This window comes from Rissa tridactyla, chromosome 1, assembly GCF_028500815.1.
Source record: "Rissa tridactyla isolate bRisTri1 chromosome 1, bRisTri1.patW.cur.20221130, whole genome shotgun sequence".
Taxonomy (NCBI): domain Eukaryota; kingdom Metazoa; phylum Chordata; class Aves; order Charadriiformes; family Laridae; genus Rissa; species Rissa tridactyla.
Window position 1 is genome coordinate 193,502,114 of NC_071466.1, and position 25,520 is coordinate 193,527,633.

At 41.1% G+C, this 25,520-nt stretch overlaps 1 protein-coding gene and 1 long non-coding RNA gene across 8 annotated transcripts in view; one reads left to right on the forward strand and one right to left on the reverse strand.

Moving 5' to 3' along the window:
- Positions 1-25,520, forward strand: part of KCND2 (potassium voltage-gated channel subfamily D member 2) — a 279,161-nt gene that overhangs the window by 226,224 nt on the left and 27,417 nt on the right. The gene's annotated exons all lie outside the window — the stretch shown is intronic.
- LOC128912661 (uncharacterized) overlaps positions 1-25,520 on the reverse strand; it is an 83,296-nt gene that overhangs the window by 46,362 nt on the left and 11,414 nt on the right. For 4 of the 7 annotated variants that reach the window (XR_008467717.1, XR_008467716.1, XR_008467720.1 and 1 more), the window contains exons 2-3: positions 23,242-23,766; positions 20,753-21,025 (exon numbers count right to left, since the gene is read on the reverse strand). This is a non-coding gene — a long non-coding RNA (uncharacterized LOC128912661). Of the gene's footprint in view, positions 1-8,851; positions 10,514-12,632; positions 12,903-20,752; positions 21,026-23,241; positions 23,767-25,520 lie in introns of all 7 variants that reach the window. The other 3 variants (XR_008467712.1, XR_008467713.1, XR_008467715.1) reach the window with 3 other exon arrangements.

Sequence of the window (25,520 nt, forward strand, 5' to 3'; positions counted from 1 at the left end):
AAAGCCTGGCTGCAGTAGAAAGTCAAGATTCGTATGAACATTTCACCTTGGCTCATAATGGCATCGGTCTTGTGCGGGTGTAACTGGCGATGAGCAGGCAGGGAGCTGGTGGTGTAACACTGGCCATTTAAATAGTATGTGGTAGATTTCATTCTATGTGGAGCACTTTGTCTGAAACATCCTTAAGGCGTCCATGACCAAAAGGTTGGCCAAAATGTAAGTTTAGAAAGATAACACAATATGAAATATATCCCATTGCCTTTAATGTAAACTGTATCTCTTAAGAAAAATAAAAATTAAAAAATTGGGATTTTACCATGTCATTCAGAAGTATTGAGAAGTTTTATTTTTGGGTACATGAAACAAATGAGAAATCCATATACTTTAAACAGGATTGCTGTGTATATCCTGTAGTGACAGCATAATCATTAATTTGTTAGCCATTTTTTGTTGAACTAGCTGTGCAAAAAATGGCTTTTGTGAATGGACTCTGAGCATCTCCTCCGCTCCATTTTGTAAAAATAAGCCTTGACCGTTAAGTGTACTCTGTCAGTGCACTACACTTAAACTTTGTTATAATTCTTGCATATTAGCTTTGAAAGAGTTACCATGATCTGCCCATACTGGGAGCACAGCTGACATTTGCAGTCATGTTGAAATAAATGCACTTCACTTACACATAGCATGTAGCTATGCTGATTTCACTGGTAGACATCTTTGGATTTTTTTCTCTAACAATTTCTGTAATTAATCCATACGCAAACTGTCTTTAGGAAACAGCTAAACAGTTAAAGGTCCAGTAACTGGAGCATAGATTATAAAAAACAGAGAAACGGTGGTTTCAGCTATTTGGTATTGAGGTTAAAAAGTCTACAAACACCTGAAGTTATGGGTGATTTTTCTGCTGAAGATAATGGGCCTGGGATTATACACAAGCAAATATAGATATTCATCTGCTTTATTTTGTATGCCTTCCATCTAATGATGACAATTATTAGATAGAATAACTGTCATACTTTAGGCAGCCCATTGTGGATTTCAGAGTCTTCCAGATAATTTCCTTTAGAAAGAGAAATCAGGGATATGTAGCTGCATATTTTCTCCCCTAACTTGTTTTATTCATGCTGCAGACAGGAGGTCACAAACGGCAGAAAGAATAACACTTTCCTCACTCCTCAGCTGTGACATTAACCCTGCTCCTTAACAAGTAGTTCTGCCCCAAGACAAGATTTTGGTTAAAACCTAAAGGGCAAAGGGCAGATTCCTTTGATCTACCCAAAAGGAGACTATATGACAATACAAGCAATGATATTATATTTCTTCAAAGATATCACATAGGTTCAGAAAACACTTTGTAAGATGGTACAAGCTTCTGACTCCTACAGTCCTTCTATTCCACATGTACATACATTTTTCTATTTGATGAAACTCACCCCATCTCTTACTAGTTTATCAGGATTCTTTTTCTGCCTAGCCTTCATTGATTGTCTGCTCTATTTTCTCTTCCTTTCCTCTTTTTGGTTTTTTTCCTCCTCAGCACTGTTGCTAACTCTTTGCCACTCGGTTCTTCCAGTTTTTCATTTCCAAATCACAGCTGTCTAGGTCAGTCTGCAAGAGGCATCAACATCCTTTGGTATCCATTAATTATTGTGCTGAAAGTAGGCAAGAAATCTTTGGATCAAATTAAGCAATGTTTCAAATGATAAAGTAAGATCTGAATCTGATTTTGCTGTGGATTTAGATCAATGCAACGCCTCTGGAATTATACCTCTTTTACAGTGGTGTAAGAAAGTACTGACTCAGATTCGTTCTTAATAAATATAGCTCATAGCTTTGTTCTTACTTGGGATTATATAATGTAGCCCAGAGAAAAAGAACCACCAGAAAGGCAGTTACATTCCTCCCTCCACTGCCAGCTCCTTACCAGAGCTGTACATTACAGAAATGAGAATACTTCTTGATTTTTACCACTGTAAATGAGATCTAGATTGAATTTATAACTCCCACATTTTTCAGCCTCCCTTCAGTAGGTGGGTTTTTTTTCTAAATTTAGAAAGAGATTTTGATTCTAGCAGTATTTAAAATCCTCATATGGGAATTAGAAAGGATAACAAGTTTGGGGACTACATGTATAGAAGTCTCCTTAAGTGATTCCACTGGACTAAGGAGAGTAATTGCATAGAAAGGCACTTCCAACAGGAACTAAACAATTTCAGCTTCCCAATTTCAGCTCCACTTTAAATGTCAAGGATTTGCTCTCCTCTTGTAGAGCAAGGATATAAAAAGTGTGTGATCAAGACTTAGTCTTTAATTTCAGTTATGATTTACAATTGCTCCAGCGCGGGAGGATAAATTATTCCTCTCTCTTAGTTGCCTTTCATTTTTGGATGTTGGGAGTTATCGTCTTGTATCCTAAGGAAACAGACCCATATTCTGAAACTCTTCTTATGAAAACCAGCAGATTATTTACTTTTTAACTCCTGTGCTTATGGCAAAACACAAAACAAAAAATGGGCAAAGGATTGCATCTTGAAATAAAAAAAAAGACAGAGCAAAAATAAACTGCATTGGGTAAAAGGGACCATATATAATGCAAATAAGAAAAGTTTTGAGAGAGATTCAGGCTTTGAAAATCTTTTTATACAAACAGTATGAAGATTCCACTGTACAACATTATTTTCCTGACATTGTCAGGTGTGAAGCACAAATGATCCTTAAAGAATTATACTTCACACTGGAACTTACTGAGATAAAGACATAGCAGATCTTCTAAGGAAACCATTAAAAGGTCACCTTGTTTTGTTTTTTTTTTTTAGTTTTTTTCTTTCTTTTTAGCTTTTTCTTTCTTTTTTAGTTTTATCTTGGAATTCAACTAGAAGGCTAAAGTATTTGGGAAGCCTAAATGGTTCCCATTACTGGTTGTTTCAACAACCTTTTGCAAAAAATTCCCAAAAATCTGTTTGACGCATAGATGTAACTTCATAATTCTGCAAGCACTTAAATTTGCAGAAAACAGTGCTACACATGAAAGAGGCAGTCCTCCTCTCATCCACCCCATCCCACCTTTTCCTCCTCCATACCACTGCCTACATGAGGCTGGCGGAAGTTTTTGGACAGTCATGGACCAAACTGCTAAGTAACCTGGTTTAAACTAACTTGGGAATTTAAATATTTGAACCTGAGTCCATTCTCTGAGTCAGCTCACTGTGTGTCCACCAAAGTGACTGAGGAATTACAGCCCAAGACAGGAGCACCACTCATTTAAGAAGCAGTGCAGAAGGGTAGGTGCTTGTAGGATCTGCAACACAATGGGTATCAGAGAAACCTGGGCAATAGACCTAAAGAGGAGTGTCCCAGTAAGTTGGCTGTGATTACAAGGGTGGTATGGCTGGTCCTCAATTTGAGATCATGTTTTCTGTTCATCCTAAACTGATTTTTGTGGAACTATTTTGGGTTCATCTGCATTAAGATCAACAGCTCTCTGAGGGTTTAGGAGCTTTTGCCAAGGACCAGCCCTAAACTGGCTGGCAAGGTCATGCCGCACTACTTAATCTTGTAAGAGACCCCTAACCACAGCACTGGAGCCATCTGCCACATGCATCCAAGTGGATCTGCTTGAACCACATTGTGCCTGGTTGGGCTTACAGGTTGTCCTGCCCATACTGGAGCTGGTTGGAGATGTCTGTGGTCCTTTGTATCCTCCCTGGCTGGGTCACTGTGCACCCAGTGAGACTGATGTATCAACAGCTGCACAGAATTCTCTTGCATGAATAATCCTGCCAGAACTGAGCTGGCCTCCCCCAGCGTCTCTGCATCTGTGGCACAATTAATCTGTCAACTAAATAAACTGTCCGTGGATAACTGAGCACTGGCTGTGCACAGTAGAAAATGAACATATACAGCACGCTGTACTGTGGTAGGGTAAGGACAAGTAATGATTAACAGGTAGGTCTTCCCATCACTGTAATTTACAAATATTCTTTGTTAACATTGAAGGCAATCATAACTGAAAGTGGTGGGCAGAAACTGTTTCCCTAAGCTTAAATTACAGTGGATAGTAGCTAATCAGCTGTGTAACAGGGTAGGAAAACTCAAAATAAAGTTGTGTTCATTACAGATGTGGTTTAGTAACAGGTATAACTGCAGTGTCATCTGTTAGCGAGAAAATAATTTCTGCATTTCTCAGGAGGAGACCTGTGCCATAAACCCTGCAAAAGCCTGCACAAAATCAGCTGCTGCACTGGAAACCAGAGTCCGTTTCTTCCCCTGGATGTCAGTGAATGGACTGAGCAAACTGTATTTCAGGGGGGATGGTGTAGAAAATCTTGTCAGAAATACGAAATCACCAGCACTCGTTGGCGCAGACTGGACAACATTGGATTTCTAGAGCAGAATAGCTATTTGCAAAGTGCTGAGCGGAGAGGAGCTAACCAAACAAGGCTTGTCCCAAGAGTGCCGGCAGGTGGCTTTGCAGCTAGTATTAAAAAAAAAATTCTGGCGACAAACACACATAAGGGGCTATTTAGGTATGAACAGAAAAAGCACCTGCTGTGTTTCAAAGAATAATGAGCTAAGTAAGGCAGGGGGTAAATGGTGTTGTCTGTTATCTGGATGACATGCTAATAACTGGGAAGATTTCAGATGAACATTTGCAAAACCTAGAGGAGGCTTGAAAGAAATTGCAAATATGTGGTTCTAAAGCTAACAAAGATTAGTGTACTCATTTTTGTTGGATTTTTCATCCCCCCACACTCCCAAGCCAGGTAACGTCATGTATGAGCTGAAAATTAAGATCACATATCTTCCAAAAATTAAAATCCAGTATACATAGAATATAAATACGACCTTTAAGAGTTCTCCAGGGTTGAGCTTTAAGGCCATGAGAGGAGCTAGATGTTGGATGCTGCAGTGGGATAGAGGGAAGAGTCTATTAGATTGGCAAAGTGCTGTACACTGTAGAATGGCTTGTGTGATTTTATTTTTTAAAATATGATTTGTTAATTTTTGCTTCTGAAGCGGAAGGGCTGCTTCAAATGTTAGATGTCCGAGGTATGCCTCAGAATATTTAGCTGCTTAGATAGGACTATGGAATATTCATTCCAAATATAACAACTTTAATTGGTTTGATATCTGTTCTTACAAACTAAAAAAGTGAAATAGTTGTGGACAGAAGAAAAATAGAAATCAGATAATTCAATTTACATCAAAATGACACATTATCGAAAACAATAGTGTGTAATACCTCTCTTCCAGGAATTGAGCTGCATCTTCAGGTATCTATAAATCTAGGATTGAAAGCATGTTACATTTCCTTCCAAAATATTAGCAAAAAGTGAGAGAAATTACTAAACAAGAACTGAGAATAGGGATTATTAAATTCCACACAGAAAAGTTTTTTTCAGCTCACAACAAAAATCACAAAGAGTTGGTAAAAATACTTCAAAGATGCACATTCCTTAGCACGTGACAGTGAAGGGCCTGGATCTTACCAGATCATTTTAAAGACCGTCAGAGAGATATGCTAATCTGGAGTTTCTGTCCCAGATGCCATTTGTTCAAGGATAATGTTCATAGACAAAGAAATGCTTCACTTTCTAAATGACCTCTTTATTACAGTTAAAAATACTACCCTATAAATAGGAAAAGCCCCTGTACCAGTTAAGAAAATGACTTTTACACACTCTGACTAACTTCATCACATAACAAAAGAGAAACTTTACTCTTTCTAATTCAGGAGATTGAAGTAACCATGGAAAATGCTGGGGACTAAATGTAATAATACCAAAATATCTACAAAAAGTATGCAAAATAGGTTCAAATGGGAAATAAAAATGAAGGAAGAAGTTAATTTAGGAAGCAGAAATAGAAATCAATACATTGAAAAAGCAAGAAGCAGGCCTGGACAGCCATCAGAAGATGGAATAATATTAACAAGGGACATCATGTCACCTGTGGCTGAAACCACGGATTCTTCAAGGAAACACTATGCAAACATAGCCAGGCAAAGTAGACATGATCTCTCAGCGCCCAGAAGTTGAGGTCTGTGATAACAGCCTTTGCTATTAAAACCTGAAAAGTGTTTGGAGAGGTGTTTTCTTCTTATAAATGTCATTTTAGAGAGACATCTGTGATTTACTCTGGATGAACTTCAGACATTCTCCCAGCAGAATTCAGTGAAGGTCCATTGCTGAATGAGTTAGTGGAGCAATTTGGGCAGACATGCAAATAAGGACAGAGGAAAAGTAGTTGTAGAATCCCACAAGGCGGCAGCCCAGATTTCTTGTTAGCACCAAGGTTTGGCCTACCACCTCCTGCTCAAAAGACTTATCCAGAGTTGATGTTCTGCATTTGATTTCCTAAAAACCAAGACCACTTGAAAAAGGTCAATGCACAGTATAAACCCACATTTCACACGTTTGATTCTACAGTGAGCCAAACCAGGATTGAAGGAACAGAGAACTGGTTTAGGGAATGTGTATCGAGATCAATGGTATACTAGGGGAAAAGAGAAGATAACAAAGATGAGAAAAGGCCAGCTGTTATCAGATAAGAGCTTAGTTATGGGGCATAAACTTGGAAGTAAATTGAAATGATCAGTTTTCCTTGACCGGGAAAGAGAAGATAATAACAGAAAAAAAAATTAATAAAAAGGAGCAAAAGTAATTCCTTTAGGTAACATTCTAGTAAAAAAAAATGAGACCTTTCAATTCTATTTTCTTTCCTTGACCATACAGCTCTAATCACAGAAGATTTTCAGACTTTAATAAGACAAACCATATATTGTGTATCGATTCTGTATTGCATTTATTATTTACAGAATTTACAAGAAAGGCTGTGCAGCAGATTTTTTTTTTTTTAATTTTGTGATATGACTCCTAGTTCCATGGATTTGCCTGTTTCCTTTTCTCAGAATAGTGAGTTTTAAGTACATATGGGATTGAGAAGGTTTTTGTTTCAGCCATGATTTAAGTTTTTGCAGTAACATAGGTTATGTTGTTTCTCCCTGTTGTTTTCCACTTTCTTGGCAGTGTCTTGCAGATAAAAAATAATGTGCTGTTCAGTATCTGCCTTTAGGAAGGAGTGCTGGAACTTTTGATTTCATACCCACACACACAGCAAAAACATAACACAAAGCTAGAAGGAACACACAACGCCTCTTGCTGCAGCTCTGATGTTAGAATCACAAACCCATCTTACTCCAAATTAGAAAAAAAAGAAAAGTTTCTTCAAATTACCCTCGGCACAGATCACATTTAAGGCCTTTGAGGACAAAAGTCAGCCGTGGGGAGTTGCAGCCATGGAAAGCAGCTGTATCCTCACTTTTTTCTTGGTGAGGCTATTTTATCCAGCATAAAAAGGAATAATTTGTAGCCGAGATTATGGAAGGATCCAGAATCCTCCATTCACAGTTTCATGCCTTCTAACCCTTAAGCCCTTAAGGGTGGCCGAACAACCCCTTCTCTGTAAGAAATTGCACTCCCTCCTTTCCTAAAAAAATACGGATAGGCTGGGGCAGGTAAAAATACATTGCACATCCTTGCATTCACGTCAGTGAACCTCAGCTGTTGTCTACAAGAAGAACAATTTTCAGAAAGAGGTGCCTGCCTGTAATTCAACAGCAATTGTTCTTTTTTCCCCATAGAAATAGTTCCTGGTTCAAGCAGGCAGGCAAACATATGCATTCCTTTCACAGAGGAAAACATGCTCTCAGCGGTGCTCAGGTAGGCAGGCAACCAAGCATGAAACTGAGAACACTCAGGCATAGACAAAACAAGTGCAGGCAAATGCAGCCTCGAGTTATGGGAAAAAAAAAAAAGATTAAGAGGTTGAGGGGCATAGATCAGATCTCAGATCAACTCCTACTATTTTTTTTTTCATATTCTCAAAACATTTCCAGCAAAAGCAGGAAGATAATTGAGTTATCCCAGCATCAACAACATTTCCCATCACCAGAGGAAGGAGTCACAGCCTCATTGTATCACACCGTACAGCCTGTGACCCTTGTTCCTCAGAGGTGTGCGCACACAGGTGGGCTGCGAGTCTTGCCAGCGCAGACGGGAGTAGCACTGGGTATCGACCTGGATCTCTGCAGAACTGAGATGCCTCACAAAGGCAGCTGAATGAACCTTTGTCATCTGAAGATTCATTTAAAAGGAACAATAGGGAATTCTTCTTTTAATAGAGAGAAGGCAGGGGATGACGGGAGCACTGGGATGGAGAGAACTAGAATGGCCCAGAAGGAAGGAACAGCAGAGAAAGGGACCAGTGCAGTGCCAGCCTGGGGTCCGCTCAGCCTCGAGCGGCAAGCAGTTTTATACCTCCTGAGCCCTACAGATCCCTGACTGGATTCTCCCTGTTTTTTGAAGCGGAGAAGGAGGTGGGTGAGCCATTAATTTTGGCCCCCTCCATGTCACAAGGTAGTAGAGAGGATGAATTGTTTCATAATCCTATTTTTCCCCTAGCAACCATCCAGTTGAAATAAATTATGGAAGCACCCATATGGACTTTTTGGGCAGAATTTCATGTTTCTAAGGTTTGGAGTGCAAGAAAGAATAAGAAATGCCTACTCATGGGCAGAAAAACACAGTATCAGAAAAAAGAAAACGGGTCCACAAAATGAGCTTATTCATCAGCAAATTACACGTTTGATTGGGTGTCATGAGAACCCAGTTCCCCTCAGAGTGACACTCTGGTGTCCTTGTTTTTCTTTCAGAGAAATATCTGCTTTCATATCAAGTTAGTTCAGTTTATCAGTCAAAAGAAAATATGTATTTCTGGCAGACATGCAAGCACATTTTGGGATTTGAAAATTTAGCTGCAATTTCTCTGATTCATATTACATATATATTACCTCTCTTTCTCTCCCTCTTTTTTGTTTCTGTCTTGATACTGAATGATTCTTGTTTTTACAGACTTTGGGTGTCCCTCTGGTTTTCTGAAACAGGAAGAACAATAACTATCTCTTTTTATTTTCCTCCAAGACCAAAGATAAAGCTACTTGTTTCTGTTTATTTGCTTGCGTTTGTATGTATTTATGTGATAAGGGGCAAATGCGTGTCTCATTCATGTATAAATACATTATTGAGGGAAAATAAGCTAAGTGTTATCTTTTGTTCTGAAAGCTTTTAGAGTAATGTGGATATTCTTATCTTGTGCAGAAGAGGGCGTGATAATGTCCATTATTCTCTGCAAGTTCTGTTCCCTGCACACTGCAGCCTGGTGCTGTTCCATTGTTTCAGAGGATCATACGTGTTATCAGAGGCAACGGTTAGCACAGGGCATGCAATTTCTCAGCAGGCGGGTTTTAAAATTTAGAAATTTAGTCAAACCCCCTGATGAGAATTAATGGGAAGCCAGAATAGAGAACTGAGAAACAAGGCAGCAGGTTTATGGACCAGAGGACAAAAAAAATCTATGACCCATCCAGACCTGAGGCCAAACTGGGAAGCGCCAGCTCATAAATCGGGATTAGAGACCATTTGTGCTGGTTTATTTGGGATAGTCTGATCAGTAGGTGAGAAGTTATAGCATCTGTGCTATTTAGTGAGAATTAATTTAGAGCTGAGCAGGTAATGGCCTTTTTTTGTGATGAGCGGTTATTATCAGATGAGGTGTTGAAAACCTTTGTTGCCATCCAGTTGAGGCAGGCTTCAGAGCCAGTGAAGATGGGCCTGGCTGTTCTCCTGTCTTCTAGGTGTGATTTTTGTGTGAATTGAATTGAACAGAAAAAAAAAATCTGTTTCAGTTCTTCTTTCAGGCTTTCTTTCAAAATCCAGAGATTGTCTGTCAGGCCACCCCATGTGTGGGTGTTGATCTCTGAGCTTTGTTCTCAGGGGCATGGAAGCAACAAACAGACAAGCAGAAGTTCAGAAGTATTTGGCAAGCTGTTATTTAGCCAACTGTTTTAGTCATTCTGAATGGGTCTGAAAAGAATCTAGCCCACTCTTTGATAGCAAATTTCTGGTCTATTTTTGTTCATCTGAACTCTGTGAACACTCACAATCCTACTAGTTCAGGGCAAGACTGAACAGAGCAGAATAAGAAGCATCAGCATAGAGTCTACTTGCCATCAGCCGCTGTAATGCAGAGCTGTGGTATCTCAGAAGCCAAAATACTTCCTACTTCAGGATTGGTGGAGACCAGGAGTCCACAGTCCCTTGAGGTAATAGGAGGCGGGAGGCCTCAGTGCAGCGGAAAGTCATGGGTCCAGGTGGGACAATCCACCTGATGCTGGTGAGCTCTGTTCTGGTTACATTGGTTCCGTTTGAGCCAGTTCAGGGTCTCATCACCATGTTCCCCCTTGTTGGGTTTACGTAGCAAGATTTTGATTGCAGGATGAGGTGAGGGGGGGGCTACAGGGGTGGCTTCTGTGAGAAGACACCAGAAGCTGCACCCATGTCAGACAGAGCCAGTTTCAGCCAGATCCAAAACAGAGTTCCCCAAAGCTGAGTCCATCAGTGATGCTGGTGGTGCCTCTGTGATTTCAGAAAGAGTAAAAAATGCTGTGCAGCAGCTGTGAGAGAGAGGAGTGAGAAAAATGTGAGAGAAGCAGCACTGCAGACACCAAGGTCAGAGAAGGAGGGTGAAGAATACTCCAGGCACTGGAGCAGAAATTTCCCTGCAGCCCCTGGAAAAGACCATGATGAAGCAGGTTGTCCCTCCATGCTGGAGCAGATATCCGCACTGCAGCCCATGGAGGACCCCACGTGATAGCAGATGGAGATGCCTTGAAGGAAGCTGTAGCCCATGCAAAGCCCATGCAGGAGCAGCCTCCTGGCAGCAGCTGTGGTTTATGGGGGACTCACACTGGAGCCGTCTGTTCCTGAAGGACTGTACCCCCATGGAAAGGACCTGTGTTGGATCAGTTCTTGGAGAACTGCAGCCCAAGGAAGAACCCATACTGAAGCAGTTCATGAAAGACTGTATCCCATGGGAGGGACCCCATGCTGGAGCAGGGGAAGAGTGTGAGGAGGAAGGAGAGACAGAGAAGAAATGTTATGAACTGACCAAAATCCCCATTCCCCTGCACTGCTTGGGGGTGGGAGGTAGAAGAGTCAGGAGTCTCCCTGCCCTATCTTGACCCATGGGCTTTTTCATCGTATTTTCTCCCCCTGTCCTGTTGAGGAAGGAGAGTGAGAGAGCAGTTTGGCAGGCACCTGGCGGCCAGCCAAGGTTAAACTACCATATTCTGGATTCCAAGTGACGTCCAGACATGTTCCAGGCAACACAGTTTAGGTGTTAGTGATCCAGTGCTTACAAATATGACAGTATTGTATCTATATCCAAAGTGGCAGCAGAACCAGAATTTAGCTATGTGCAGGTGGCACTAGGCCCACGTAAATCCAACTGGATTTTATGTAGCCTACAGGTGCAACCTTGCACAAATCCTACCTAATTTACCAAAAATGAAGGCCTGGCTACACTTTGGAACAGACTTTTTTGTAAACACTTGCAATATCCAGTACTGCAGAGATTCTTTAGAGAAAATACATTCAAAACCTTATGATACTGTCGTGATTTAATCCCAGCTGGCAGCCAGGACCAAGAAGCCGCTCGTGCAGTTCTCCCTCTTACCCCTAGAAGGGTAGGGAGAAGAGGAAGAAAAGGAGGAGTTGAGATAAAGACAGTCTAATAGAAGAATAACAGAAAAGGAAAATAAGAATAACAATAATAATAATAATGGTAAAAGAATATATAAGATAAAGTAATACTACAGAATAACTCTCACCATCTGATCAATTGCTTGCCCAGCCCATCCCGAACAGTGATCATGGATCCTTGTCCCCCAGCCAACCTACATTTATCTACTGAGCGTGATATCTATGGTACAGAATATTTCATTGGCCATTCCATTGTTTTGTCTATGCTCCTTCTAAGCTTCTATGGGAACCTGAGAAAAGTCCTTGAATACTATAAACGTCACCTGTCAACACCTGATACAATATGCATTATTGACATTCTTTTCATACCAAGTCTGAAACACAGCAGCCACTAGAAAGAACATTAACTCTATCCCAGCTGAAACCAGGACAGATACACAATGTAAATAAATATTAAAAAAATTATTATGCTACAGCAATGCTAAAGAAGGTGGCTTACAATTAAATGAGAAATAAAATCGGGGGAATTCATCAATTAATTTTAAAAAGGCAGTGGTGACTTGAGTACTATGTTACATCATCTGCTTCATTTTAGAATCTCACTAGGAAAGCTATCCTGAAGCAAGAAAAAAACAGGGTAACAATTCTGAAATGCTATTAGCTCAATCAGTATTTCAGTAGTCTCTGACTGCTAAGCATTACCTGTTCTTAATCTGAGGGAGGAAGGCGGAAATTGATAATGACGCTGAGCAAAAGTGAAGATATAATATTGATGCTAACTGGGCACATTACCTGCCTTGGATTGGTTAGGGTTAGACTTTCTAGGACAAAATTTCACTTTTCTGCAGTATGAAAGAGTTTTTTATTATTATTTGTGCAATATGCCCAGCAAGCATAACTAGATGCTCTGTGTTCACTCTGCAAACACAAAACAGTCTTTCCCTGGGGATCACGTACCACAAACCTCACAGCAACTCCAAGCACAAGAGAGGTCAAGGAAAGGGAGGGGAAATAGAAGTGCAAAGGACTTACATTCAGACTATATATCTCATGGTGCTTCAAACCAAGGAGAGTGACGGGAGTCCGCCTGCTGTTAAGAGCTGCTGGCTCATTACGTAATCATAGAATTGTAGAAAAAACGTTGCCAGAGGTCGTCTGGTCCAGCCTGCTCAAAACAGGGCTAACTTCGTAGTTAGGTCACGCTGCTCACGCCCTTTCCAGTCCATTTCCAAATATATGCAAGGGCACAGACTCCACAGCCTAGACGTCTTGGTGGCTCTCTGCCAGTTTATGTATGTATCCCTTGTATCAGAAAGTCCAAAATCAGACACAGTACACCAGAGGCAATCTCAAAATTGTTGAATAGAGTTCTAGAATAACTTTACTGATCCTGATGGCTAAACTCCTGGTAATGGAGATCTACACGTGTTTATGAAGAACATACTGTTGGTTCATGTTCAGCTTGCCCACCACAACACACAGGCTCTTCTCTGCAAAGGCACTTTGGCCAGTAAAGAGCACAGCAAAAAAGACATTGAATATCTCAGCCTTTTCTTTGTCCTATGACACTCAGGCCCATACCCCGCAGCAGGCTCTCATTTTCCTTAGTATTCCTTCTTCTGCCAAAGTTCCGATCGAGTGAAATAGTGTGAGTTTGGTACCACATTCACATTGCCTGTGGTAAGGTCTCATTCAGGTGCTGTTGGGTGGGTGTTTCCATTACCTTGCATGCCGCAGTGGACAGCGTGGCCTAAAGAAGCACACCCCATTTCACACAGTATGCCAGTGGTAGAGGATGTAGTGAGTAGCACTCTGTCCTCTCCCTTATCCCATTCTTTCGCTTCAGTCTGGTATTTTATACAACTTTTTGGTGAAAACGCTGCCTGGATTTGCTAGACTGAAGACACGTTAGCAATGTGCCTGTATCCAAGGGATACACAAACCAGTGCAACTGGCAGCCTCCCCTTCTGCTGAGAGTTCTGGTTTGCAAACCCTGCAGGCCCCAGCAGTCATTGGGACATTTCTTACACCAACGTGGGCAGCACATCCTTATTCCTACTGGATATGACAATAAGACACTGAAGAGCTCCAGGAGCATCATTTTGTGTCTTTCAGCTCACATCATAGTTTTTAATTTCTCAGGGACTGGCTCTGGGTCCTTTTTATAAAACGAGTATCAGTTACTGAGACCAGCATCTCAGATCACAAAAGAAATCCCACTGCATAATATTTTCAGCCTAGAATAATTGCTCCAAATGCTTAAGAAGTGGCATTGCTTTTCACTAAGGTATTGTTTGCTGGAGGAAATCATTTGAGCTGAGCACTGATGAGCATACAGGCTGCTCTTGTAAGTGAAGCACTGCTTTATGTTTTATTCTCTTTTAAATATGATTTTGGCAAGTACAGGAATAAGAAGAAAGAACTTCAATCTCTGGACAACACGTTACTGACATATATAATTTTCTTTTGACTTTCCTAACATCAACTTGCAGAAACATTATTATTTTTTCTGCCTCAGTAAGCAATCTAGTCCTGGATTTAGCTGCTTTGTGTGGGTTGCGGTTGTTTATTCAGGCTAATGGAGATTAGAAACCTATGAAACACCCAGTAAGATACCTCACAGTAAAGAGGTTCCAGTCTGGTGTGTTAAATAGGTTTGAACAGTTCTTCTATAATATTTAGAACATACTAATATAGAACTTGAGCATGATCTGATTTACAGATAATCCTTTAAAGAAGTATCATAAAAATGTATGAGCATATAAAATGGAAAGGAAAGGGAGAAGAGCATGTGTATCTTAATAGACCAAGTACACGAAATATTGAAGTACATATTCCATTGCTTAAGGCAGAGTAATAATAAAAATTGTAATAAAAAAGAAGTAGAATATCTTTAGACTAGAAATGACCTGTCAGCCCCAACTGTAAACCAAAAACAGTCAGAAGTATCATCTCTAACACCAGGCATTAGATACTCTATCCACAAGTACCACACTTTTTAATAAAAAGCAAATATATTATTTATTAGACTCTAAAAGTCTGGCCAAAGGTGATTAGTATACATGCACTTACAGATGCTCAAGTACACATGCACTGACAGGTAAGCACAGTCAAATAAGGAGACACAATGAACAACTGGTTAGAAGTGGTTTTTGTCAGAGTAGGTTAATGGCTGGACTTGATGATCTTAAAGGACCCTTCCAACCTCAGCAATTCTATGATCCTGTGATTCTAACTGAAGCATTCAGTGCATCTCAGAGAAAAAGACATGTTTTATTTCCCTGAATATTTACTGATCTATTGGGAAGAAACGTTTTTGATCTTGGCAATTGGAAAGGGAGTCTGAGGAACTTCTAAAGAGCCCCATCATTGGTCTCTGAGCCTCTTGAACATTGTTTCTGAAGACATTAATGTGCAGGCTGAGATTCCTCTCTTCTGCTTTGTAGCTCTCCATTTTTAAGCACTTGAGTTTACCTAGGCTTTCAGATGACAATGAGAAAGAAGTTACCCTGAAGTCTTTGGAAATTGCTCGACTATGCATTTAGAATTGAGAGCTCTCCGATTCAGATTCTTCGGATAGCTTTCCAAAGGGAGGTAAGGTGAATCCAGGTGAAGGTCTGTACAACCATACATCATGTGTCCCACCATTCTTACTACAGAAAGGAGCATTCCCATCACAAAACATTCTCAAAAAATGTACAAGCAACACTATGTACTTTAATTCCTATTCAGGTTTTTCTCCATTTTTGCTTTTTGTCCTGTCTCTATAAGCTCTGCTAAGGTTTTTGGAGCATAGGCACTGCCTTCACCTCTGTCTGTAAGTACATTAGGACTTATAAGTACATAAGTATATTAGCATTGCAACAGTAGTAATAACTCCTCCTCCTCACCAACAACTGGGAGCTTATTTCCTAACTTTCTTGAAAGACTCCAGATGACAGAAGTTGGTTTACAAACTTACAGGACCATGGATTCCAGTGGGGACTCATTGGTGTAAATGAGCTTAGAATTTAGTCAACAGTGTTCATGTAGCGCCATGTCACAGCAAAACTTTTTGTTTCACTGCCTTGAAAGTTGTCTTCATGAAAAGCCCTATTTTGTGTTCCCTGTCACATTGATTTATAAATGACATATTTTCATATTAGAAGTCAAAAGGAGACTGAATCTCCAGTGCTTAAAGAACACTTATTACACAAACTTGTAATTGTTGGTCATTATGGAATTATCCTCCAAGTAAATTTCAACTCAAAAGTAGTTTGCTTACAAACATTTTTTGCATTTAAATCCTAAAACTTCATGTGCAGACTGGTTTTGAAGAAAATAGGTTGTTATCAGTAGTTTTAACCCTAATCCGCCTCCTGCCAATTTGAAAGAGTATTATGGGTCTAATCCTGCTCTTGATAATCCAAGGAATAAGATCAGACAGCACACGTAAGGGCACACATACTGCCTTTGCATTGGCTTCAGCTGAGAAAGTACCCCTCTCTTTCTTTGTAAGCTCTTCTTGCCCTCTTCAAATGCTGCAGACAGGATCTGGAATGGGGTTTTAGGGCATTCCTCATAGAAGAAGGACAAAAAAGACTGTGTTAGGCCTCCATGACTGCTACTCTGAGACCTTGAGAGACTAAGGTACGAAAAACCAGCAGCCATGACTGCGTTACAGCAGGATTTTTACTCCAACAAAGCAGAATTATTTGTCTGTAAAAGGAAGAGAGAAATATTTTAGCGAAGTCTCCACTGCTAAGTGTTCTTTTTTCATGGTGCCACTCGGCCTTTGGCAAGAGCTACCCCGTAGCCCTAATGCATTTCTTGAGTAACAGCTCAGCTGAGTAAAAAGGGCTAGATATAATGCAGTACATGACCTCTACAAATTCATCCCTTTTATGGCAATAGAATAAAATGAGTATCAGTGTAATTACATCTGACATGTCCAAAAAATTTTTGGAAGAACAGCAGCATTTATTATTCTTGTTGTTTTACGTCACATTCTGATTTATTTTTCAAATAATACATTATATAGATTTATAAACTACTTAAAATGGGGGGGGGTGTTTAAGGATTAAGTAAATCTGCTCAATCCCTTAGCTACAAGTTAAAATGCATCAATTACTTGGACTGTGATGAAGTTTTGATTGTCTTTAGTGTTTCTCCAGCACTATATAGGGCTTAGTTCTCTTACTGCAGGAAACACTTGTACTAACAGGAATTTGGCACCACTGTTTCAGTCCTACACTTTGATGAACTCTGTATTTCAGGAAAACAGACTGCATTGGCTGTTTTTGTTTGATCGCTCATTTTTAATAGTTGTATAATTATTATGTCAGAAGGAGAGGATGGATTCAGATGAGCCGGGTCACTGTCTTCCAGTCACCAGTAACTACACCCTAAAATGTGGTCCATGTTGTCCACTAAGGGTCACAGACCATCCTTTCCTCAGAGCAGAAGCAGTGCCCCTCTCCCTATGGGATACCAGCAGTACCAAGTAGCAAACATGTTGAGGGTACAGCCACGGGTTTCCACGTCCCTTCTGCCCACCCTCTGAGCTGATGGGATGAAATCCAGTCCTGATCTGGGGACTATGCCAGCACAGCATTGAGCTAAAATTGATAAATCTCTTGAAAAAGTGATCAATGCATCCACCTGGTTCCCCCACCTGACCTTCACAGAACTGAATCACCGAGTGGGAGGACCACATGTATGGCTGTCCTCATGGACATGTCTGTAACAATGTCCCTGGCCACCTCTTTCTTCTCTTCCCTTATGCCCTTTGGTTTTCATTCCTTTTGTGAGGTTATGCTCATGTTATGCATGTGGTGACATACAGAGTTATATGAAGGCAGGATCCCAAAGCCTGTAGGCCATGCTCCTACAAACTGAAATTCTAGGTTGAAAGACTGGACAGTAGTTCTTATGACTGAGAGGATCAGAGATTGCCAGACAGATGGAACATTTTTAGGCTGGGTAGAAGAGGGGAAAAACAAAGTGGAGTAATATAAAATCATAAGGAAAAAATACTGCTCAGCTGTGTTCTGATTATTGGCATAGACGGGAATTGCTGCTTTATTCCCTAAGAAGCTCCCATCAATTTGGTCTTTTATTTTCTTTCTTGTGAGAGTTGACCCCTTGTGGATTATTTGTCCATTCCTTCCAATTCCTTCTGAAGAGGAACAGGCCAGTGATATACCTGCATGCCTACTTATTGGTAATAGAAAGTAGAGATCTTCTAGCTCCTACGGCAAATGCATTCAGTGGTTAATACTGATGAGCACATTAGAGAAAGGAGGGCTGGAGAGAGGGCTTGAATTGCTATCTGACATAAGAGCCTGTAATAGCACAGTTTTGAGGAAGAAGAAAGAAAAGCTCTCCTAACATTTACAACCAAAATTTGCCCTACTTTGAAAAGAATGAAAAATGGTTTAGTGGCTTTTTAGCTGTCTAACACACAGAACTGATCTATGCACTCCAGCACAAGTAACTTTGAGATCTCCCAGTCTAAGTTTACCAGCAGGGTGAAGAACGGTCTAAAATGCACCAGAGGAAAAGCCAGCAAAATACGACAGGAGTCATGGCAATAAGACTATATGATTACTCCCCCTGATAAGCAAGACTGACAAACTGGTAATAATGGGCGAGGAGAAAGCTGAGGTCCTCAACAACTTTTTCCCTCAGTCTTCACTGGCAACCTCTCTCCCCACACCTCTCGAATGGACGGACTGCAAGGCAGGGACTGGGGGTGCAAAGTCCCTCCCACTGTAAGAGAAGTTCATGTTTGTGACCACCTAAGGAACCTGAACATACAGAAGTCTATGGGGCCTGACAAGATGCATCCCAGAGTTCTGAGGGAGTTGGCTGACGTAGTTGCCAAGTCACTCTCCACGATATTTGAAAAGTCATGGCAGTCAGCTGAAGTCCCAGGTGACTGGAAAAAGGGAAACATTGGACCGTTTTTTAAAAAGGGTAGAAAGGAGGACATTGGGAACTACTCAGCCACACCTCAGTGCCTGGGAAGATCATGGAACAGGTCCTCCTTGAAAGCATATGGAGAACAGGGAGGTGATTCAAGACAGCCAACATGGCTTCACCAAGGGAAAGTCCTGCCTGACCAACCTCATGGTCTTCTAATGGAGTGACTACATCAGTGGACAAGGGCAGAGGTACAGATGTCATCTGTAAGGCCTTTGACATGGTCTCCTACAACATCTTTCTCCGTAAATTGGAGAGATTTGAATTTAATGGGCAGACTGTTTAGTCTGGGGACCAGTCATGAGGAACCGGTTGGATGGTCGCACCCAGAGGGTAGTGGTAAACAGTTCAATGTCCAGATGGAGACTCCTGACAAGTAGTGTCCCTCAGGGATCCGTACTGAACCAGTACTGTTCAATATCTTCATCAATGACATGGATAGTGAGATGAGGGTACCCTTAAAAACTTTGTGGATGAAACCAAGCTGAGTGGTGTGGTTGACACACGTGAGGGATAGGATGCCATCCAGAGGGACCTGTACAGGCTCGAGAAGTGGGCCCATGTAAACCTCATGAGGTTCAACAAGGCCAAGTGCAGGGTCCTGCACCCGGGTCAGGGCAACCCCCAGTATCAATATAGGCTGGGAGATGAAGGGATTGAGAGTAGTACTGCCGAGAAGGGCTTGTGCATGCTGGTGGATGAAAAGCTAGGTGTGAGCCGACAATATGTGCTCACAGCCCAGAAAGCCAACCATATCCTGGGCTGCATCAAAAGAAGTGTGGCCAGCAGGTCGAGGGAGGTGATTCTGCCCCTCTACTGCACTCTCGTGAGACCCCACTTGGAGTACTGCATCCAGCTATGGAGCCCTCAGCACAAGAAATACATGGACCCATTGGAGCAAGTCCAGATGAGGGCCATGAAGGTGATCAGTGGGCTGGAGCACCTCTCCTGTGAGGACAGGCCAAGAGAGTTGGAGTTGTTCAGCCTGCAGAAGAAAAGGCTCTGGGGAGACCTCATTGTGTCCTTTCAGTACTTAAAGGGGGCCTACAGGAAAGATGGGGTCAAACTTTTTGGCTGTGATAGGACAAGGAGTGGTGGCTTTAAACTAAAATAGGGAAGATTTAGACTAGATATAAGGAAAAATATCTTGCAGTGAGGGTGGTGAAACACTGGCACAGGTTGCCCAAAGAGGTGGTAGATGCCCCATCCCTGAAAACATTCAAGGTCAGGTTGGACAGGCAACCTGATGTAGTTGAAGATGTCCCTACTCATTGCAGGGGGATTGGACTAGGTGACTTTGAAGGTTCTTTCCAACACAAACTATTCTGATACTATTCTATGATCATTCAGTCTCAGATGCTTGAAATAATTTTACTCTTTCTATGAAAATTGTTATTAGTTCAGTTTTTGTAGTGCTAGAAGAAATCCTAAGCATGGAAATGAAAAAGATGAGAATGGTGAGGCCCACTGCTGTGCATTTTTGCTGTGGCAGTGAAGTAGATCCATGCCCTGTCTACCTCCACCCCTTCTTCCCAGCTGACTCTGCAATCTCTTCCTGTAAGAAGGGTGCTACAACTGCAGCTATGGGGGAAAGCAGGGTAGTGAAAAGGGAGACACAGAAGAGATCCAAGGGGAACTTCTGGTGTGGTACCAGGTGGAGTTAAGCAGAGTGCCAGGAACCAGTACAAATGTGAGAGTAGAGCGTATTCTAAAAACAGAAAATGGGGAGGTGTCTTGCAGAAGATAAATTAATAGGAATTATGCAAATTATCTCATTAAGTAATGTGCCTTATCATAACAAGAAACAGCATTAACATCAGCATTGATGGGGTCTCCTCTGCAATCGGATCACAAACATCAGATACTTAGAGCTGAGAACAACTACTCATAAAAGAAGCCCCACTGAAGTAAGTGAAACTGTTGTTGCAAGTGGAGAGGCCAGAATCTGGTCTTCATCAGAAGTTATACTTCACTTGAAAATATTACTTTTGAAAAAATTACCCTTGAAAAAAATGGAACATCTCTGGTTTTCAGACTACAGTGACCCAGTGTGTTAAATCTCTGGACTAAAAGTCAGTGTAAGAGTCCTTGCAATCATGAGACACCAACTCCCATCTCCCCAGGAGAGCAGAAGTCAGTTCTGGATGTAAGGGTGTGCAAGAGGACACAGCAGCGACATGCAGCCATACCTGTCGCTCCTCTGTCTCTTGTACCGTGTAACAGCTCGAAGCCAGTAAGACATTTCTTCACACGTTCCCTAGACACACAACTTCTGTATGGAGCTGAAAATCAGTGGGGAATTGTCAGGCAGTTGTCAGGCAGCCCCAGCCCAGTTCATGGAGAAGCAGTGCTCTGAGGTATATAATCTTTTTGCACCAGGACTGCAGCATTGAGTCTCTTCTCCCAGGGTGCCAGCTCCATCCCCCAAGCTGTGCAGTCACAATGTGGGCACAAAGAAGTACCTATAATAAGAAAGTCAAGGAGAAAAGGAAGAAAATCATTGTTCAACACACTGAAAACAACAAACCTGATAGAAGAAAAGGACAGAAGACTTGCTATATAAAAGTCTCTAAAAAGAGATTCATGCTCAGTGAGAAGCAAAACTAATTGAAAATGCATAAAAAGGAGAAGGTTTGGCAGTCCTCATTAAATTGTGCCTGTTGTTGTAGAGATAAAAGAAACACAGTTTGAACCAAAAGGTTGAGTAGAAATTTGAAATCCAAGGACAACATTTTCAGTGAATGGCACAGGCAAAATTAAGCATGAGAGTTGTCAGATATTGGTTAGAGTTCCTGATTGATTTTGACAAACAGAAAGATAAATACATCGAATATAGTTATACTTGAAGTGGAGACAGGTAGAGACTGTTAGATTATTCTTTGATGCTGTTGTGGACCTTGAGGTCAAGCTGGAGAGAGTGGCTCAGGAAATAATCTTCTTGCTGTGGTCAGAGTGCTGGTCGGAAGGAGCTTTACTTGCTTGGTTACTGTTTACATCAAGGGGTCCAAAAACACAGCCTGCAAGGCCAAGATAAATGATCCGCAGTATATGGCTTTTATAGTGTTTTCAATTAGCAATGTGATTCTAAAGGTTCGCAGTAGGTCAAAGAAAGCTGGTGTGTGGTTCAAAACGTTCAGGAATCACTGGTTTGGGGAATTCACTGCTCGGTGGATAAGCAGAAGGAGCCCTTATTTGCAGCACAGAAATCATTACCGAAAAGGCAACTTTTACAGTGCTTCCATGCTGATGTCTGACATACCACAGCATTTCTCCGAGCATGACACACAGCCTTTGGAAGGGGAAAGAATTACAGCGGAGGCATAATATTAATGATTCAGAAAGTCTCGTGTCACAACCCTGAGCACTGCAGTATCTAATTATTAGGCATAACGATTTGCACACAGGCTGTGCCAAATAATGACAGGAGAATTAGACACCTAAAAATGGAGTCTGCCCTCCGGGGAAGGTCAGTCTAAACCAATTGGTGGGAAAAAAGCCAAAATTTTGCTGTGGAACTGAATTCCTATTCCCTCGCAGAATTCAGAGCCATGCTACAAGAGGGCTACATCCTCCAGGAATACATACTGAGCCATCTTCTTAAGTGAAACATGTTTGTCTTTCAAAACCTGAAGAAGGGAGAGGATAGGATAAGGCTTTTCTTCCAAAAGGCAGAGTCTCCCTCTGAATTCCAGCCTTGGTGTTTGGTGCAGTCAAACTAGCTGTTGGAGAGCTGGGATCAAACAGATTTTTTGCATGAGGGATTTGACTCTCTGTGAAAGCTCCAGCCTCCAAAAGCTTTACTCACCGTTGGAGGGTAAAGTATTTTCTCTATTATGTAATTCAAAAATGAAAACCAATTAGTCAAAAAAAATATAAAACTTCTTGTGGCTGTGGTTTGATTGTTCACTTAAAACAGTACCAAATGTCAGGCTTGGCTTGATGAATATTTAAGTATTTTGTGAAACACAGGCTGCACAGGAAGAGACTGAGAAAATCCCTTTCCAGCATTCCCTATAGCATGATTTCTTGACTACACATGTGAAGTGTCTATACTCATATCACTCTGGACAGAGAAATCTCACATGACCTTCCAAAATCCTTGCTTTTACCATAGGGCAGCTGGTAAATTCTCCACAAAGCTACAGACTTTTTAACGAACACTGAAACTTTACAGAGTTTGCATTCAAAAATGTGATGGAAAGGATGTGTAGTGGCCCACAAGCTCCATTTCTGAGGGATACATGAGAAAATTCAAGCATTTTCAGTGATCTTCAAAATATTAGATTTTGAAAGGGCTCTGTCACAAAGTTTTTAAATGTTGTAACCAACAGAGAGGGAGATATTTTTTTTAAAAATGGAGAAAACACATAGAAAATTTATTTCTTTACTACCTGTGAAAAGAATGGTAGTGGTCAGCCTTGTGAAGCATTACACCTGAATGACTGAGAGGATCGGTAGTGAGATACAGAACCTTTCAGTTATGGGACATGAATTCAAATAGGAATGGGGCAGCAGTGACAGAAAGTCATTACCATGTCATGGCAGCTTGCTAACGTTTAGAGATTCATTGGTGGCTTGAGTCCAATTCCTAGCACACAAGAGGTCACATTACAAAATCCACTATCAAAACTGGCAGAGGTGATCAAACCCATTTCTACTCTTTGTAACATGCTGTTACCTTTCCATATCCAAAGTTATCCATTCACAGTCGTGTCAAGACTCAAAGCCGGTGTGGTGAAGCATTCAAACTCCACGCTGCACAATCCAATGAAGAGAGGACTTTAGTCTCCTAACCATTGATCCAATACTTCTCATGTGTAATAATTACAAATTTCCCTATTTAAACTATATAAACTATGTAAAGCCCGGCTTTTACAGCCTGCAGAGGCTGTGCCTGGCAGCTGGGAGGGTGAGGGTTAAGATGTCCATGGGCAGAGCAGCTCACACAAGCTTTAGGTTTCTTTGCAAGAAAGGGGTTATAACTACGCTCAGCTGAAATGAATTAGTGTGCCAGAAAACTTTAAGAGGATTGAACGCTAGAGCATTCCCTCCTTCTTTCAAGGTTTGGGGTGATTTAGCACTGATGGAAAGCTGAGTTGTGAGGAGCCTTGAGTGAACTCAGACGAGGTTTTTGTTTTGCTGGGCTTGGAGGAGGTGAGTTGTTTCATTTTTCCTAGACTTATCCGAGCAAGCTCAGAAATCCCTGAAAATTGGAAAAGAGCAAAAAAGACAATTAGACCAAAGGAGAAAATAATAACTAGTCTGTTGCAGGTAGTAACTTCCAGTGATGTGTTTTTTCAAATGTATTCTAAGTAGAAAGGCATGAAAAATGTCATGAAAGAGGAAAAAGCTGAATTTTGGAGGCAAAATAAAAGTAGATATTCTCAGAAAAATTACTCTTTTGACTACTAGCTAGAAAGGGACACTAAGATCCTGGACTGCGTAAATCTTCTAGTGAACAAAAGTAGTACAAAGGAATTATTATTACTTTAAAGGGAAAGTTCTTAGTCTTACCTAAGTGCCTGTGTATATATGTAATATATAGGGGGGTGTGCATGCACGTATAAAAATATACTAGAGTAGTTTTTACTCTTGGTTTAATGGATTTAGAGTTAGCATTAGAGAAAAATCAACTGAAGTATTCAATATTTGGCAGAGATCCCTAGAGAGTTAGGCCAGTAACAGTGTCACACTGACACAAGCTATTTTGTGTTTTTCATCTTTGCCTGAAGGAATGTAAAAATAATGCTGGTCCATTGGTAGTTGTGTTGGCAAGCAAAAAAATTATCTTGGCCTAATTGGCCAGTGCTGAAGGTGACACAATAGCCTGTTTTCAAGTGAGGTGAAAATATTTGAAGCAAAACAAGTAATAAAGAGAAAGCTGGGAGGATGGGGCGTTCTGATTATTTTTAAAGAGAAGGAAGTAATTCTGTTAATATTTCAAAAGTGCTCTTGAAGTAATATTTGCTATCAGTATTTTAACATATTAAAATCCAGTGTTATCTAATGGGATTAAATATGTGGAAGAAAAAACAGAATGGTTTTCAGTTACAAGACGTGCCAAAGGGTGAAGACAAACCAGTACTGTGCAGTGGGGACTTTGTTTAGTTCTTTGCTGGAAAAAAAAAAAAAGGCAAAACAAGGGTCCCTAGATCTTGATCTGCCCATTAGAGCGCTGAACAGCATTAATGCCAGCAGTGGCTAAAACCTCTGTCAGTCAGAGTTTTACTTGAATGTGGGAGCAGCTGGATTTGATTCCCGAGCGAGATCAGCTCACTGATCTCAGCGCTGTGCCCAGTAGCTGTCACAAAAAAGGCATGGCTGTCCTTGCAAACTTCCACAGTGCTTTTCTAGTGTTAACGTGATTTATACTTGGAGCAGTTTGACCTGATGGCTAATATATACTCAAGAGAAATTTAGGAATGTATTGGCAGATCAATGCTTTGTTTCGACTTGGCTGCTATTTAGCACAAGTATTGCAACTAAAAGAAAAATCTGTAGGAGAAATTAATTACATAAATTTTTCAGCAGTATTTCTGGGATGAAACAGTAACAATGGACCTAGACTGTATCTAATCATACTGCTAATAGGAAAATTCTCTCCTCCCTTCCACTGAAGCAAGGTGGCACATCAAAACATACCCCTGGGCTTCAGAAAGGTACATTTGAGTCTGTACCAAAATCTTTGCTTCACAGCTCAATCCTAATTTCAGTCACGATGCTGAAAGGTTTTACTAAACAGTGTGTTCCTAGAATGCATAAAAGTGTGGTGTTGTCATCTTCCACATGCTCCTGAGGTGTCTGAGGGAGCAGAGCACCCACGAAACAAGGCCAGGTAGAGGAGATGGGTGATATTTAGCAGCTGCCTTTGGAATTGTTTCCCAGGGAGGATGTGTCAAACGCCCGTCCACCCTGCTGGGAATCAATGGAGCCTGCAACTGAACTCTCTTTACAGCC